The sequence below is a fragment of the Trematomus bernacchii genome, unplaced genomic scaffold, assembly GCF_902827165.1.
Source record: "Trematomus bernacchii unplaced genomic scaffold, fTreBer1.1, whole genome shotgun sequence".
NCBI classification, from domain to species: domain Eukaryota; kingdom Metazoa; phylum Chordata; class Actinopteri; order Perciformes; family Nototheniidae; genus Trematomus; species Trematomus bernacchii.
In genome coordinates this window covers 599283-612315 of record NW_022987569.1, presented here as the reverse complement: position 1 = coordinate 612315, position 13033 = coordinate 599283, and the positions used below count along the sequence as shown (strand labels likewise).

The 13033-nt window shown below is 38.0% G+C and overlaps 1 protein-coding gene across 2 annotated transcripts in view; it reads right to left on the bottom strand.

Moving 5' to 3' along the window:
- Positions 1–13033, bottom strand: part of LOC117479169 (E3 ubiquitin-protein ligase TRIM21-like) — a 33822-nt gene extending 20789 nt beyond the window's left edge. For both annotated transcript variants that reach the window (XM_034126171.1, XM_034126170.1), the window contains exon 1: positions 12890–13033. The gene's annotated coding sequence lies outside the window, so the exon portion shown is untranslated. The remainder of the gene's footprint in view (positions 1–12889) is intronic.

Below are 13033 nucleotides of genomic sequence, written 5' to 3'. Positions count from 1 at the left end.
TACCTGAGTTTGAACTGTTGGAGGTGTCTGGCCTGCCTGGTTCTATGGCTATCTCTGAAAGCTTATCCTCCCTTCTCCTTGTCTTGTTCCTACAAGCCTCTGTGTCTTTCTCCGCTACCTGTATCTTCAAAAGTCTTAGTTGTAGCGCTTCCCGCTCTGTCTTTTGTGTTTCTCTTTCTCGTCGTCTTTCTTCTGCGAATTCTACTCTCACTGGCAGGTCTGCTATTCGGACCACATTTATGCTGTCTGTCAATAGGCTGACATATTCCAGATGGAGTATCAGACTTGTAACTCTTATAAACCTTTGTTCAGCTTCCCTCCATACATTTAGCTGTTTTAGGCATTGTTCATATTCATAGTCGAGTACTGCTCTTCTATGGGCTTTTGTTGGTCCAGGTTGGTCATCTGCTGGAATCAATCCTCTTGTTTGCCACTGTTTAACCTGTTCCACTCTGAGCCTGTTTTTCAGGTCTCAGGCTCGAAAATGACATTCCCAGAACAAATGACCATATCTTCCCTTCTAAAAGGGTTAAATTAATAATCTTTGTTCTCAAAGTAATGATAAACCTGTGAGTTGGATGTAAAAGTGTCAGAATCAATATAAATGTTTTTTATTTTAAAGAAAATTCAGATTTTACATAGTAAAAAACTGTAAATTATAGTGTCCGTCCACAAATTATTTTTTACAGATAGTGAAAACTACCCTTGGATGATTGGTTAGTAGACTAAAAGCTTTAGGAATCCAAAGTACAACATATAATAAGTACCCTGTATCAAGATTGATGCAAAACAAGTGACATTTGACCTTTTTAGAGAGGTTTAGCCAAAACCACCCCACCTCTGAGGTGATTTGGGTGAAAATGTTTTTGTTTCCATATCTCTGGCTTCCCTTGCTCGATTTGGATGGTTGACACACCCTTCTGACCATTAGAGCCAATAGAATCGAAGGGGGAGGCCCACACACACACACGTTGTAAAGAGAAAAGGTGGGGGCTTCGCGTGTAGAAATCGAAAGCATATTGGATTAATGTCTCCTTCTGGAATTTATAAACTAAAAAGCAGTTGTATGCTTATGCTTATGGATTATCAGAAATAATTTCAAAGAAGGCACAGACACATAGGATGAACCTATGGATTAACTGCAGCATCGTTTTTTTATCGTTTTAATGCCATTGAAGACCAGTTTTGACCAAGGTAAGCCATGTTAGCGTTTTTAGCTACTTAGCTCCACATGTTATGATATAGCGTCACGAATGTTTATCACTGAGTGTTGAGGAGGGCACCGTTAGATTCAGTGTCTCCAGGAGACCAAAAGAGAGTGGTTGGTTGTGCATCTAGGATAAGTAATAAGGGAGTTCTGAGTGAGTTTAAGTGCCGCTTTACGTTCCATGTTTTAGCTCGTGGCTAATTCAGAGGCTGAGTGCTAGCATTGTGGGTTTTTTTTGAAAAAAAAATTAAAAAGATCAGTTAGCTGAGTTTCTTCCCGTTACATGGATATAACACATTCATAGTTTTATTCAATATTAAGATTCCTTAGACGTTGTTTCCTGCAAATGACGCGTTTATCCGCCCGGTACCGGGCGGAAGGTGCGTAACAGGTTAAACAGTTTCTCTATTTGGTTCCATGTCTTCTGTCTATCATTTGGATATGTTGTAGCATCTGATCTGATGTTTACCCTTTCCTTGATATCTGCAGTTGAGCCTGGCACTGCGAATGCTCTTAACTTAGTGTCTTTTGGTGACATGTTTCTCAAATACTAGGATGAAATGACTAAATTATCAAAGATGTATTACTAATCCTCGGAATAGTACCTTTGTATTCCTTTATAAAAGTATCCTATGTCTTCAGTAGTTAACAGTACTTAACCTTAAATCTTTTTTTCTTTTTTTTAATTAATAAAGTAAATTAATAATTAAAATTATAAAATGTAAAAAATAAAAAATGTATGTGCATGAGATTATGCAAATGTTATAAAATGTAAAAAATAAAAATGTGTGTGCATGAGATTATGCAAATGTTATAAAATGTAAAAAATAAAAATGTGTGGCATGAGATTATGCAAATGTTATAAAATGTAAAAAATAAAAATGTGTAGCATGAGATTATGCAAATGTTATAAAATGTAAAAAATTAAAATGTGTGGCATGAGATTATGCAAATGTTATAAAATGTAAAAAATAAAATATGGCAGTCTAGGTTGAAAGACTATTATGTAAGGTTTCTTATCTTAAAATCAGGAACCACCTGTAATTCTATCTGTGTGTGATGAAGTATGTGTTTATCTATAACCCGTGAGAAATAAACTTCAGCATATAATTGTAATTCTGCAACAATGCTGTACAACCAGCAGAGTGCGCTGTTTTAAAACTGACTTCTATGTAACAAGAAGAAGGTTATTTTTCTAAAAAATACCTTTGAAATGGGAAGGAGAAACAATATGCAAGCACAAATATTTCAAAAATCAAATGGGAAGGAAAAACACAATATGATTTAAACAGTAAAACATAAACAAGCCAAAACACGTTTGCAAACACAAATATTTAAAAAAAAAAATCAGATAGGAAGGCTTTAAATCCAATCTGAGAAAATACAATAATCTTTGTTTACAACCACCAAAATCCAACAACAATATGTATAGATAACCTGATTTAGCAAAAGACTAAATCCAACTGAGACAAGAAGAATGGTTTGTTCTTCACAAGATGGAGGTCAGATAAAGGACTTGGCCTCATGGGAGTGAAACCACATGGATTAAAAAGAACAAAGGAGTCCTTTGAATTTGCATTTCACGAAATGGCAACTGCCCTGTGTTTTGTTTGAAATGAGGTCAAAACAAGATGGCTACTGATTATTTCAAACTCTGACCCCCAGAACAAAGAGATGTTGAAAGTAGTACACCATGTTGTTCTCACTGATGAGATTAAATAATGGCGGGTGATCTTTAAATGGACAGAATGGAAACACTGGTGTGGTAGAGCAAAGTTTAAAAATACAACACAAAACTACACTTTATATACGAAATAACATTTCTATCAAGTTTACTATGAATATGGGCTTTATCCTAGAGATATCCTATTTTAACATGAGGGGCCCTTACATCATCGGCCAATGACGTAATATTTGACTTTATAGTCTGGTGATTATCTGTTGCTGTTTAAACACGCAATATAATGGGACAAAATGGGACGCTATCCAAACACTATTAGAATATCCAACGCACGAATGCCGCACTTCCCTTCGTAATCCACCCGCAATGTCTGGTAAAAACACACAATAGTATAATCACTGCCGTCCGAAATGACTTTATTGCCCTTTAAGCAATTTTAACACCCGTAGCATTTTTAAATTTTTGTTAGAAGCATGCAGTGTTAGTGAACAAAGAAAAGAAAAATAGACTCACCCCTGCTTGCCCTAAAATAGCGCCACGTGTTGTCTATGCTTCTTAATTTAGCTTGTTTAACATTAAATGCACAGTTATTCTCCGGATCCGCTGGCCGCCATCAAACACACAAACCTAAAGTTTCCTGCATAAGCTAGTGAAGATTTGATTTAACCGGTTCTTCTTACCACTGTGTGTGAGCTCTTGTTGTCTGACGGAGGGCCGCGTATCCGTTGAACAGCTGGCTTGGTTAGTTCTCCCGGGTCGACGAGGTCCTGCGCGTGGTTGCCAACTTTTGGAAGTATTAGATGTTCTCGCGCCCAGGAGAGGAGCTTAGAATGAAGAGACTAATGGAGTCTCCGAAAAGGTTCAAATTGGTTGAGTTTAATTAAATGGCACGATGATACAACAAGCAGAGGGTAAGGGAAAAAAAGACAAAGCCGGTGTTGTCTCTCGTGAGGCTGCAGCGAAGAAGAAGTCCCGTCCTCTCCTCCCCGATCTCTCTTTCAGCTAATCCTGCTCTCAGGTTTAAATCACCTTTAAAAGTCTGTACTTAAGTGAATATTTTTGCTCCACTACAATTAATTAATACCTTTAGTTACTTCACATATGTAGATTAATGATGTGAAATATAATCAAGTGTTAACTCAGACATTAGTTCCACCTGGAGTAAATTCACAAGCTACCCTGCAGTATACAAAGTCATTCAAACTAGCTGCACCTTTACCAGCTTTGAGAACACTTTAATGATCAATAATTATAAAACATATCATATATATACAGGTAGACTGGACAGGTGAGTAACATTAACAATTTATATATTTTTGGGTAAGTTCGAATTTTGAGAAAGAAATACAAAGCTTGAAAAAAAAAAAATGAAAAAATAAACTAATCCTGAACAAAAGTCTAATTATGAGAAAAAGTTTGAATTCTGAGAAAAAAGTTTGAATTCTGAGAATGTGCTCTTAGGCCTAGGCTCCACGGGGACGAAAACGGGTTGAATCCGCATATTTCTCATGCGTATAGCCCTTTAAGGCCTAGGCTCCACAGGGACGAAAACGGGTTGAATCCGCATATTTCTCATGCGTATAGCCCTTTAAGCTCGACGACGCCGTAACGGAAACATAGAAACAGACCCCGCAAACGACAACGGGTCCAAAGGTGGATAGATCTGGGAACGGAGCGCTCTGGGGGGTCCAACGGGGCCGTGGAGTCGCCTATACGGTCATCCGTTTCATAGCCCCGCCTCTCCCCGCCTCTCCCCACCTCTTCCCACCTCTCCGCGTACCCCACATCATTGCTGATGTGTTTCGTTAACAACAACAATGGCGGATCGCAGGGTTGCACCATTATTGTGGGTTGTGATAATGACGACTCAATAGCCCCGCCTCTCCCCACCTCTGCTGCTCACCCCCGCAAAAGTACACTGCACACTGAATTCAGATTATTTATCTTTATCTCGATATGGACATAAACGCGAGTGAAGTCTAATCTGACAGGACGGAGACACGCAGGTCCTCCGGCTGTGATGCAGCGGGAGCAAAACACACACTTCAAGTCAGATCACCACCCTTAGCTATTTTAATTACCTCTCAAACTACCTAAACTAGTTATAAATATGTTTATTTTTACTGTCGGGTTTACTTACTGGATCAGCTGCTGCATGAGGAAGCATGAAGATTTAAACTTTAACACACATTGACCGGCGAAAAACTCTGCGCGGTTCCCTCGGCCCCCACCGCGGAGAATAAACAGAAGTGCAGCCATGACAACCATTCTTCTTCGCTGCTTTTGTGGAGGAAGTTGCTGCTTTTTGTGGAGGAAGTTACAGCGCCACGTACAGGTTCGGCATATCTACTGCAGCTTTTCCAGCGGTTGGATGTAAACGGAGCCGTCTCGTGGAGCTTGACACAATCCGGTGTATATTGCGTGTGGGCGGAAGGTTTTTTGCGGTTGCGTTTGCATTACTCCGATGCGTTTTGCCGTATGGGTTCCCGTGGAGCCGGGGCATTAATGTTTCCAGGTATGCCTTCAGCGGGAACAATATGCCCACCATGGTGCCGATCCCCAACGCCAACGTAGAGTTCGGCACGGCCAATCAGATGAGCAGGAACGACATCAGCAGACTGAACACGCTGTACAAATGTTGAAAGGTAAGAAAACACACGCTGGGTTCCCTTCATTCATCTGTTTTCAGGGCAAAGGAAAGTGTGTTTGTCGCCTTTAACGTGTTTCTTCTGTTCCAACAGGTGGTGAAGAAACCCTGAGGACATGGGGCCAATTTACACATCAAACCTGCTCTTTATAGCACAGTCTGAGAAAGTGTGTTGATAATGAATCTTCAAACATGTTCGATGAAGTGTAGTTTGTAGTTTGTGCACTTGTAAACACTTTTGTACTTCAGAAAATGTCCCTGATTTTTTTATTCTTCTACCTAAGTTGGAAGAAAGGTGTGAAGAAGAGGTGAAAGATGTGTAAAAGCGGCAGAATCTCTTATGTATAAACTCAAACTCGTATTACTTTTAGTGTCTGTTTCAAATGTCAGCATCAAAACAAACGTAACTTACCAAAAGCACAAAATGGTGCATGAAGGTATATATTATGTAATCGGAAAAGCATCATCAATCATTTGTTGATCTTGTATTTAAGTATTTTTTTAAGTAACTGAAGCTGCCAAAATAATCGTTTTCGAGTCAAAAGTATATATAATATTTGGAGTTGTACAGAAGATGATTAGTGCCACAACTGAAAAGAAAAAGTGAGATCTGACCAAAAGTTATTTATTTTTTTGTTAGTTAGAATTCTGACTTTTAAGAAATACACTTTTGGTCAAATCTCAATTTCTTTTTTTTTTTAAACATGTGGCCCTAATCTACAGATCTAGAGGATTAGTGCTAAAAGAGGATTAGAGACACATGATTAGGGGCCACATGTAAAATAGTTTGTGAGATCTGACGATAAGTGACATTTCTTCTCAGGGGGGTTCTATCCAATGCAGAAATGGAGATGGCTATCCATGCCTTTATCTCATCCCGGCTTGATTACTGCAATGCTCTTTTTTCCTGCCTGAACAAAACATCAATGAACCGGTTACAACAGGTCCAAAATGCTGCAGCCAGATTACTCACTCGGTCCAAAAAAACATGCCACATCACTCCGATCCTCTCTGCCCTGCACTGGCTCCCTGTCCATCTCAGAACCCAATTCAAGGTATTGGTCTTCACATATAGAGCTGTCCATGGCCAAGCCCCAGCCTACGTTAACGACCTTATCCACCCTCACAGCACAACCCAGGCCCTGAGGTCCTCTGAGCAAGGCCTCCTAAGGGTGCCCCGAACCACGCTAAAGACTAAGGGGGACCGTGCCTTTGAGGCGGTGGCCCCAAGACTTTGGAATGACCTCCCTCAGAAACTGAGAGCCTCTGCCTCAGTAGAGATTTTTAAGGGGCAGCTAAAGACTCACCTTTCCGACAGGCCTTTGGGGCGTCAGAGGAGGTGAGTTAGTAGCTGTTTCTCATTGGAGTTTATCCTATGTTTTACCTGCTGTGTTTTATGACTTTTATTCTACATGTTATAGTTGTACTTTGAATTGAGTACTGTATACTGTAAAGCACTTTGTGCATTCGTGTTGAGAAGGGTGCTATATAAATAAAGTTTTACTTACTTATTTACTTTACTTCTTTAGACAGGAAGTAAACACAGAATTCAGACTTTTTTTCCAGAATTCTAAATGTTATCACTTCTGTTCAGATCTCAACAAGTATTTCACATGTGGCCCTGATCTTCCTCCGTAAAGTAGAAGTAACATTTGCATCAAATTTTAAATTCTCTAGCTATGAGATTCTGACTTTTACAAACACGAACTCAATGGGATCCGATTGCTCTTTTTCCACTTACAAAATATATTTGATGTAAGTAAAAGTATCATGACTAAACTATAGAAACACTGAGTTGCAAGAACACAGAACAATATCACAGAACATCTGTATTGGAAAATATATCATTTATATTCCACTTTGCTAACAGTTCCTTTGCTAAGAAATATTGTTTAATATAAACTCAATGAATTTATAAAAGAGTATATTTCCCCCTGTGGCACGCTCCACTCACAGCTGCACACACACACACACACACACACACACACACACACACGCACACACACACACACAACACACACACACACACACACACACACCACACACACGCACACACACACACACACACGCACACACACACACGCACACACACACACACACACACACACCTCGTCTGACTTCATACTGAGTGTTTGTGGCTTCAGCATCATTTCATTTATCTCTTAGTCTTGTCTCTGGAGCTCAAGGAGGACATTAACTCTAATCGAGGAAATAAAAGGTATTTTCTTAAAACCTCAATAATGTGAAGATGATTTTCCACATCTTTCTCGCTGACACTGTTAGTGGATATGAAGCTGCATAATCCAAAGAAACGAACACAGTGTTTGAATGTTAAATGTTGATCTTGATAAACTGCTTTGAGATGAAGCGTTCACTCTGCAGGTCGTTGCTTAAAGACCCTCTGCTTGTAATGAATGAACAACGATGGCTTCGTACAGAAAGGACTCTGATAGTAGAGAATGAAAGTCAGGGGTAATAACACAGTGTACTTTATTTGAAAGACAAATTAATACATAAAAACATATTCAAGATAAGTAAATGAGGCGTGTGGCGCAGTGGACTAATGCTCGGATCAGGGGGTCAACAGGTTCAAACCCCGCTGCAGTCAGCATGTCGTTGTGTCCCTGAGACACTTCACCCCAAATTGCTCCTGTGGGGATTGTCCACAGTATTGAGTATGTAAGTCGCTTTGGATAAAAGCGTCTAACAAGTAACATGTAATGTCATGTCAATTAAAGTACCTCAGAATTTAACTTCAGTAAAGATGTTTGTCCACTAGGGGGCGACACTTCCTCACAGTTCACATGGAAACACCTGGTAGTGACACACCTTTACAGAGCTGCTTTAATGACACAGGTATTTAAGCATCGCCACTAAAAGAAAAACAATTGTTTTCCCTCAGAATGTAAATGGAAAATCAGCATTTACTTTAATGAGAAGTTTCAAATGTACGCCTGAATCCAGAAATGCCAATAAGGAGTCACATTAGATTAGATTACTTTATTGTCATTACATAATGCAAGCAGAGTGTAACGAAATGAGGAGGGTCTAACCAGAGTGCAGACAGTCAGTTATATACACATCTACCAGCAGTCTGTACAAAATAAATGATACAAATAAAGGAAAATAGATGTAAAATGTATAAATAAGAATACATACTATTTAAAACACAGCTTGCACAATCATCCTCAGTGTCATCTACACAGTGATCCTTCTTTAAAGATTGTTATGCAGTGTAAATAAACACAACTAAAGCACAAACAAAAGAAACAAGGTATTATTTATTTATATTTTAACCCTTGTGTTGTGTTCGAAAGCTGTTACCGTTCATGGTGTTCGCGGGTCAGTTTTGACCCATGATTTATCTCAGTCCAAAACACACACAAAAAATGACTATCATCCGATATTGTTTTAACTACATCATAACTAACTTATTATGCATTCATAACCGTACACTCCTGTTGTAATTTAATGTTATGGCCCCAAAACACATTACACCACATATTGCACACATGCATGTGTAAGTTCAGGTTCAAGTGTTAGTGTACATATTCTTTGAGAAAGGTCGAGTTCCCGTGGGAATCATTGTTTCATATATATATATATTACGTATATATTTTACTTTGTATTTACTACACTTTACTCATGAGCAGGTTTTCTCTCAGGAGCCGTCTGTCTCCGAGCTCCTGTGGAGGGCCAACAAGGATGTGGGTGAGTCAACATGCACATTTATGTATTTATATATTCAGAGGTAGAGTGAACATTAATAGACATTTCTAAATGTGCCAAAAACCCTGGACACATATTACAGTCACCCTGAGAAAGAACATAAATAATGACTATAATTATTTGTAGAGACATAATGAGGCAAGGCAAGTTTATTTATATAGCATCTTTCAACACAAGGCAATTCAAAGTGCTTTACAAAAAAGTGCAGCAGAAACAACCTGATACACTACTTCCAGTATAATTCAATGAACACACATTGAAATATAACCTTTGACCTCATTCACACAGTGCAACTGAAGTATTCATAGACATATTGTGTGTGTTGGGACGTACTATGAGATTGCACATTTGTTCACTGTCTCATAGCATATTTTAGTTTACTCAGTGCAGACAGGTTGTATTGAATCTTGCAGACACTGCCCTTATTTTAACCTCTTATTCCTTGAGCCAACTCCCTGTTAGAGAACGTGCTATTCAAGCATTGTGTCGCTAACAGGTGAAGGTATGTCACCATTGGTTGACAGTTTTGAAAGGTTGGGCTATTTTGATTCCTTACTATGTTATCATTAAATAATGCCAGATTAAATTAGAATCTAATACAAAAAGTGGTCATATGAATTAGTTACTATTTTTTTAACTTAATTACCTGTGTACTGCAAAATGTAAATTCACAATACAAGGCCTTTTTTATTTTTTTATCAAAATGAGTTTCACTCCCATCTGTACTCTGAGTGGTTTGTTCATATATCATCAATAGCCAGATTTATAGACTGATTATTGATGATTGCGTTAAGGATTATAACATCTGTTTCCCTAAAAAACATGTGGAGAATAGATTTTTCTCAAAGGCTGCTGACAGTTTTTCTGGATTTATGTAGTGGTACAAACCCATATCAAAACTCCCCTCTGTAAAAACCTTTGACTCTAATAAGTCGACAATAAAAGAATGTGATCCTGGTTTTAACCAGTGTACACATTTCTGTGCTGTTTCTGTATGCGTTAGTATATTTAAAGATAACATTTCAGAAAACGTGTACTGTAATAAAAAACAAAGTCATGATGTGAGTGAAACATTTTTAATTGTAATATTATTCACCATCCACCTCTTTAAAAAGAATGACATTTCAAATGATAAGCTCCATCTTATAAACAGGGCATTAATAAAATAGACTTTACAAGCATATTTCATGCAATTTAGATATTTACAAAACCCTTTATTTATCTCCCAGTCAGACGGGACGTTTGCAGTGAGTTAGTCTCACCTGTACAGGCAGTGCTGGAGTGTGTTCAAGGTGAAGAATGAGATCATAATCATTAGAAGCAGTCCAACCAGTCAGACCGCTCTCACTGACACAGGCTGCAGCCATCAGACACTTAGATTAGCTTAGTTTAGCATATATACTAGGAAAAGGGGGAAATAGTGAGTGACAAAATACACATTTAAGTGAACTTAATATATCTCTGTAAGAAAACTGAAATGTAAAAACAATTTGGCAACTTGTTTTGGTCCCAGCCAAGAAATAGCCCGACCCATAATCCCCTGTTAAACGTCTTATTGATGTTTTTACTCCTCTGATTTGGTATGGATTAAACAAACTGGATTCAGAGCTGCTGATAGGTGGATTTTGTTACCTTTGGACAGGCTGGCTTTGTCTTCCTCTGTTTCCAGTCTTTATGCTAAGCTAAGCTAACCAGTTGATGGCCTTATTTCTAACAAACATATACAGCAATCTTAATATCTATGATCAGCTGATCCAAGAGGGTTTTAAATAGTTTATAAAGCTTCAGAAGAACCAAATCTATCAGACAAATGTAGTTCAGTAGAAATGGAAATAGTTAAGTACATTTTTTTAAGATACTTTCCCGAAGTTGAGAACTAGTGAAAACTGTACTTCAGTAAGTACATTTAAAAAACACAAAAAATCACATTCTTTGTTCCTTTTTTTATTAATCCATTGAGGCTTTGTTCAAACTTTACAAGCAGTGTGCAGAGAGGTGGACGAAATACAATTAACATAACACAACAGACAGTTGAGATGTAACATTTTAATTTCCCTGGTTTGTTAAACCACTGCAGCCTAATGTTTAATGATCAGGTATTGTTGAATTTCCAAGTAACTGTAAATAAATTTTGTTCCAATATACTATAATTCAATAATCAATCCTGAACTTCCCCTTTAAAACACACCAGAGAACCATCATTTTCCCCTCTATTGAAAATTATAAAAAAAAGAAATATATATACAGTATTTTACTAATGAAAAAGGAGAGCATTACTTCCACTAGTAATGTGTGCAAGTATGAAACACTTTTTGAACACACAATTCTGAGACAATAAATACTTTTCTTGTCCCCCTGACATATAAAGAAGTGGTCAAAGTTTATTTCTGAGTAAATAGTTTTCTGATCACTTCAAGTCATGACGGCAGGGAGTGCAATCCGTAGAATAAACTAGAGTACATTAATGGTTCAAATGGTTGTTCTACTCAGTGTGATTGACAGGAGAGATGATCAGAGGGGCAGAGTTTTTACCACCATCATTAACACAAGGACCAAAGTATGGGTAGAGTTTCTCTTTGAAGCAGCAGCCAGTGAAGGAGTAGATCAGAGCTGCAGCATCAACATCATAAAAGGAGACCAGACCCTCCTCATAATCCACAAACACCCCCACCTTCTCAGGCTGAGACTTCAGAGAGAGACGGACTCGAGGACCAGCACAAGCTTTGTACTCATTTTCATTCCTCAACACTATCGTCCAGTAACCATCCTGAGGAGACACTGAGATCTGTCCCTTCCTGTTGATCGACTCTCTGGCCACTCCTAAATCCCAATCACTGAAGTTAATACTAGTTGTTGTTGTCGTGTGCTATGCTGAAGCGCAATCATCCTTGTACATTACTGTTTTATATACAGTACTGTATTCACTGTATTTATTATTATCTGTGTATTTATTCTTATTTATACATTTCCCATCTATTTACCTTTATTTTTGTATCATTTATTTTGTACATACTTCTGATAATTGTGTATATAACTGACTGTTTTGCACTCTGGTTAGACCCTCCTTAATTTCGTTACACTGTGCTTGCATTTTGTAATGACAATAAAGTAATCTGATCTAATCTAATCTAAAAAACAGTAAACGTTATCAGCTTCAAAAGGCAGACAGCAGTTACTACAGAAACAGGTTCAAAGCTCAAGGCTACTTACCACAGTGTGTACAAATTATATAAGATGAAATATGTAATTGTCATGCCTTTTTATAAGCAACACGTGTAACATAACACCAGATCCCCTGCTTTGGACAGTCCAGAACAAATCTACTATTTAGATTCTACTTTGTTTAATAGAGTCAATTATAAAGATGTTTTAAAATACAGGAAATATGAAAATTAGCATAAGCTAATGCTAGCTTTGACTGTATGCTCTCTAACCTAATTTAACCAGAGTTTACATTGTAGTTGTATTGTTGGCTGTTGCTAATGTAAATGTTGAGGTTTATATCTTAACTGACACATTTATATAATATTCTTTATATGGTAAACTGATGTAATACAGTCAGATTCTGATTTTAATCCAACTTTGACTAAATATTTAGTAAGTGATGTGTCTGTAGTGTACTCACCAGTGTTTGCAGAGTCCTGCTGTGTTGTTGAGAAAAAGCTGCTGGATTCAGTTGAGTGTTTCTTCAGAGAAACAGAGACTTGTCTCGGCTGCTGCTCTGCTGTCGCTCAGACAAACTTCAGCTTTCATTTCTGGGAAATGTAAA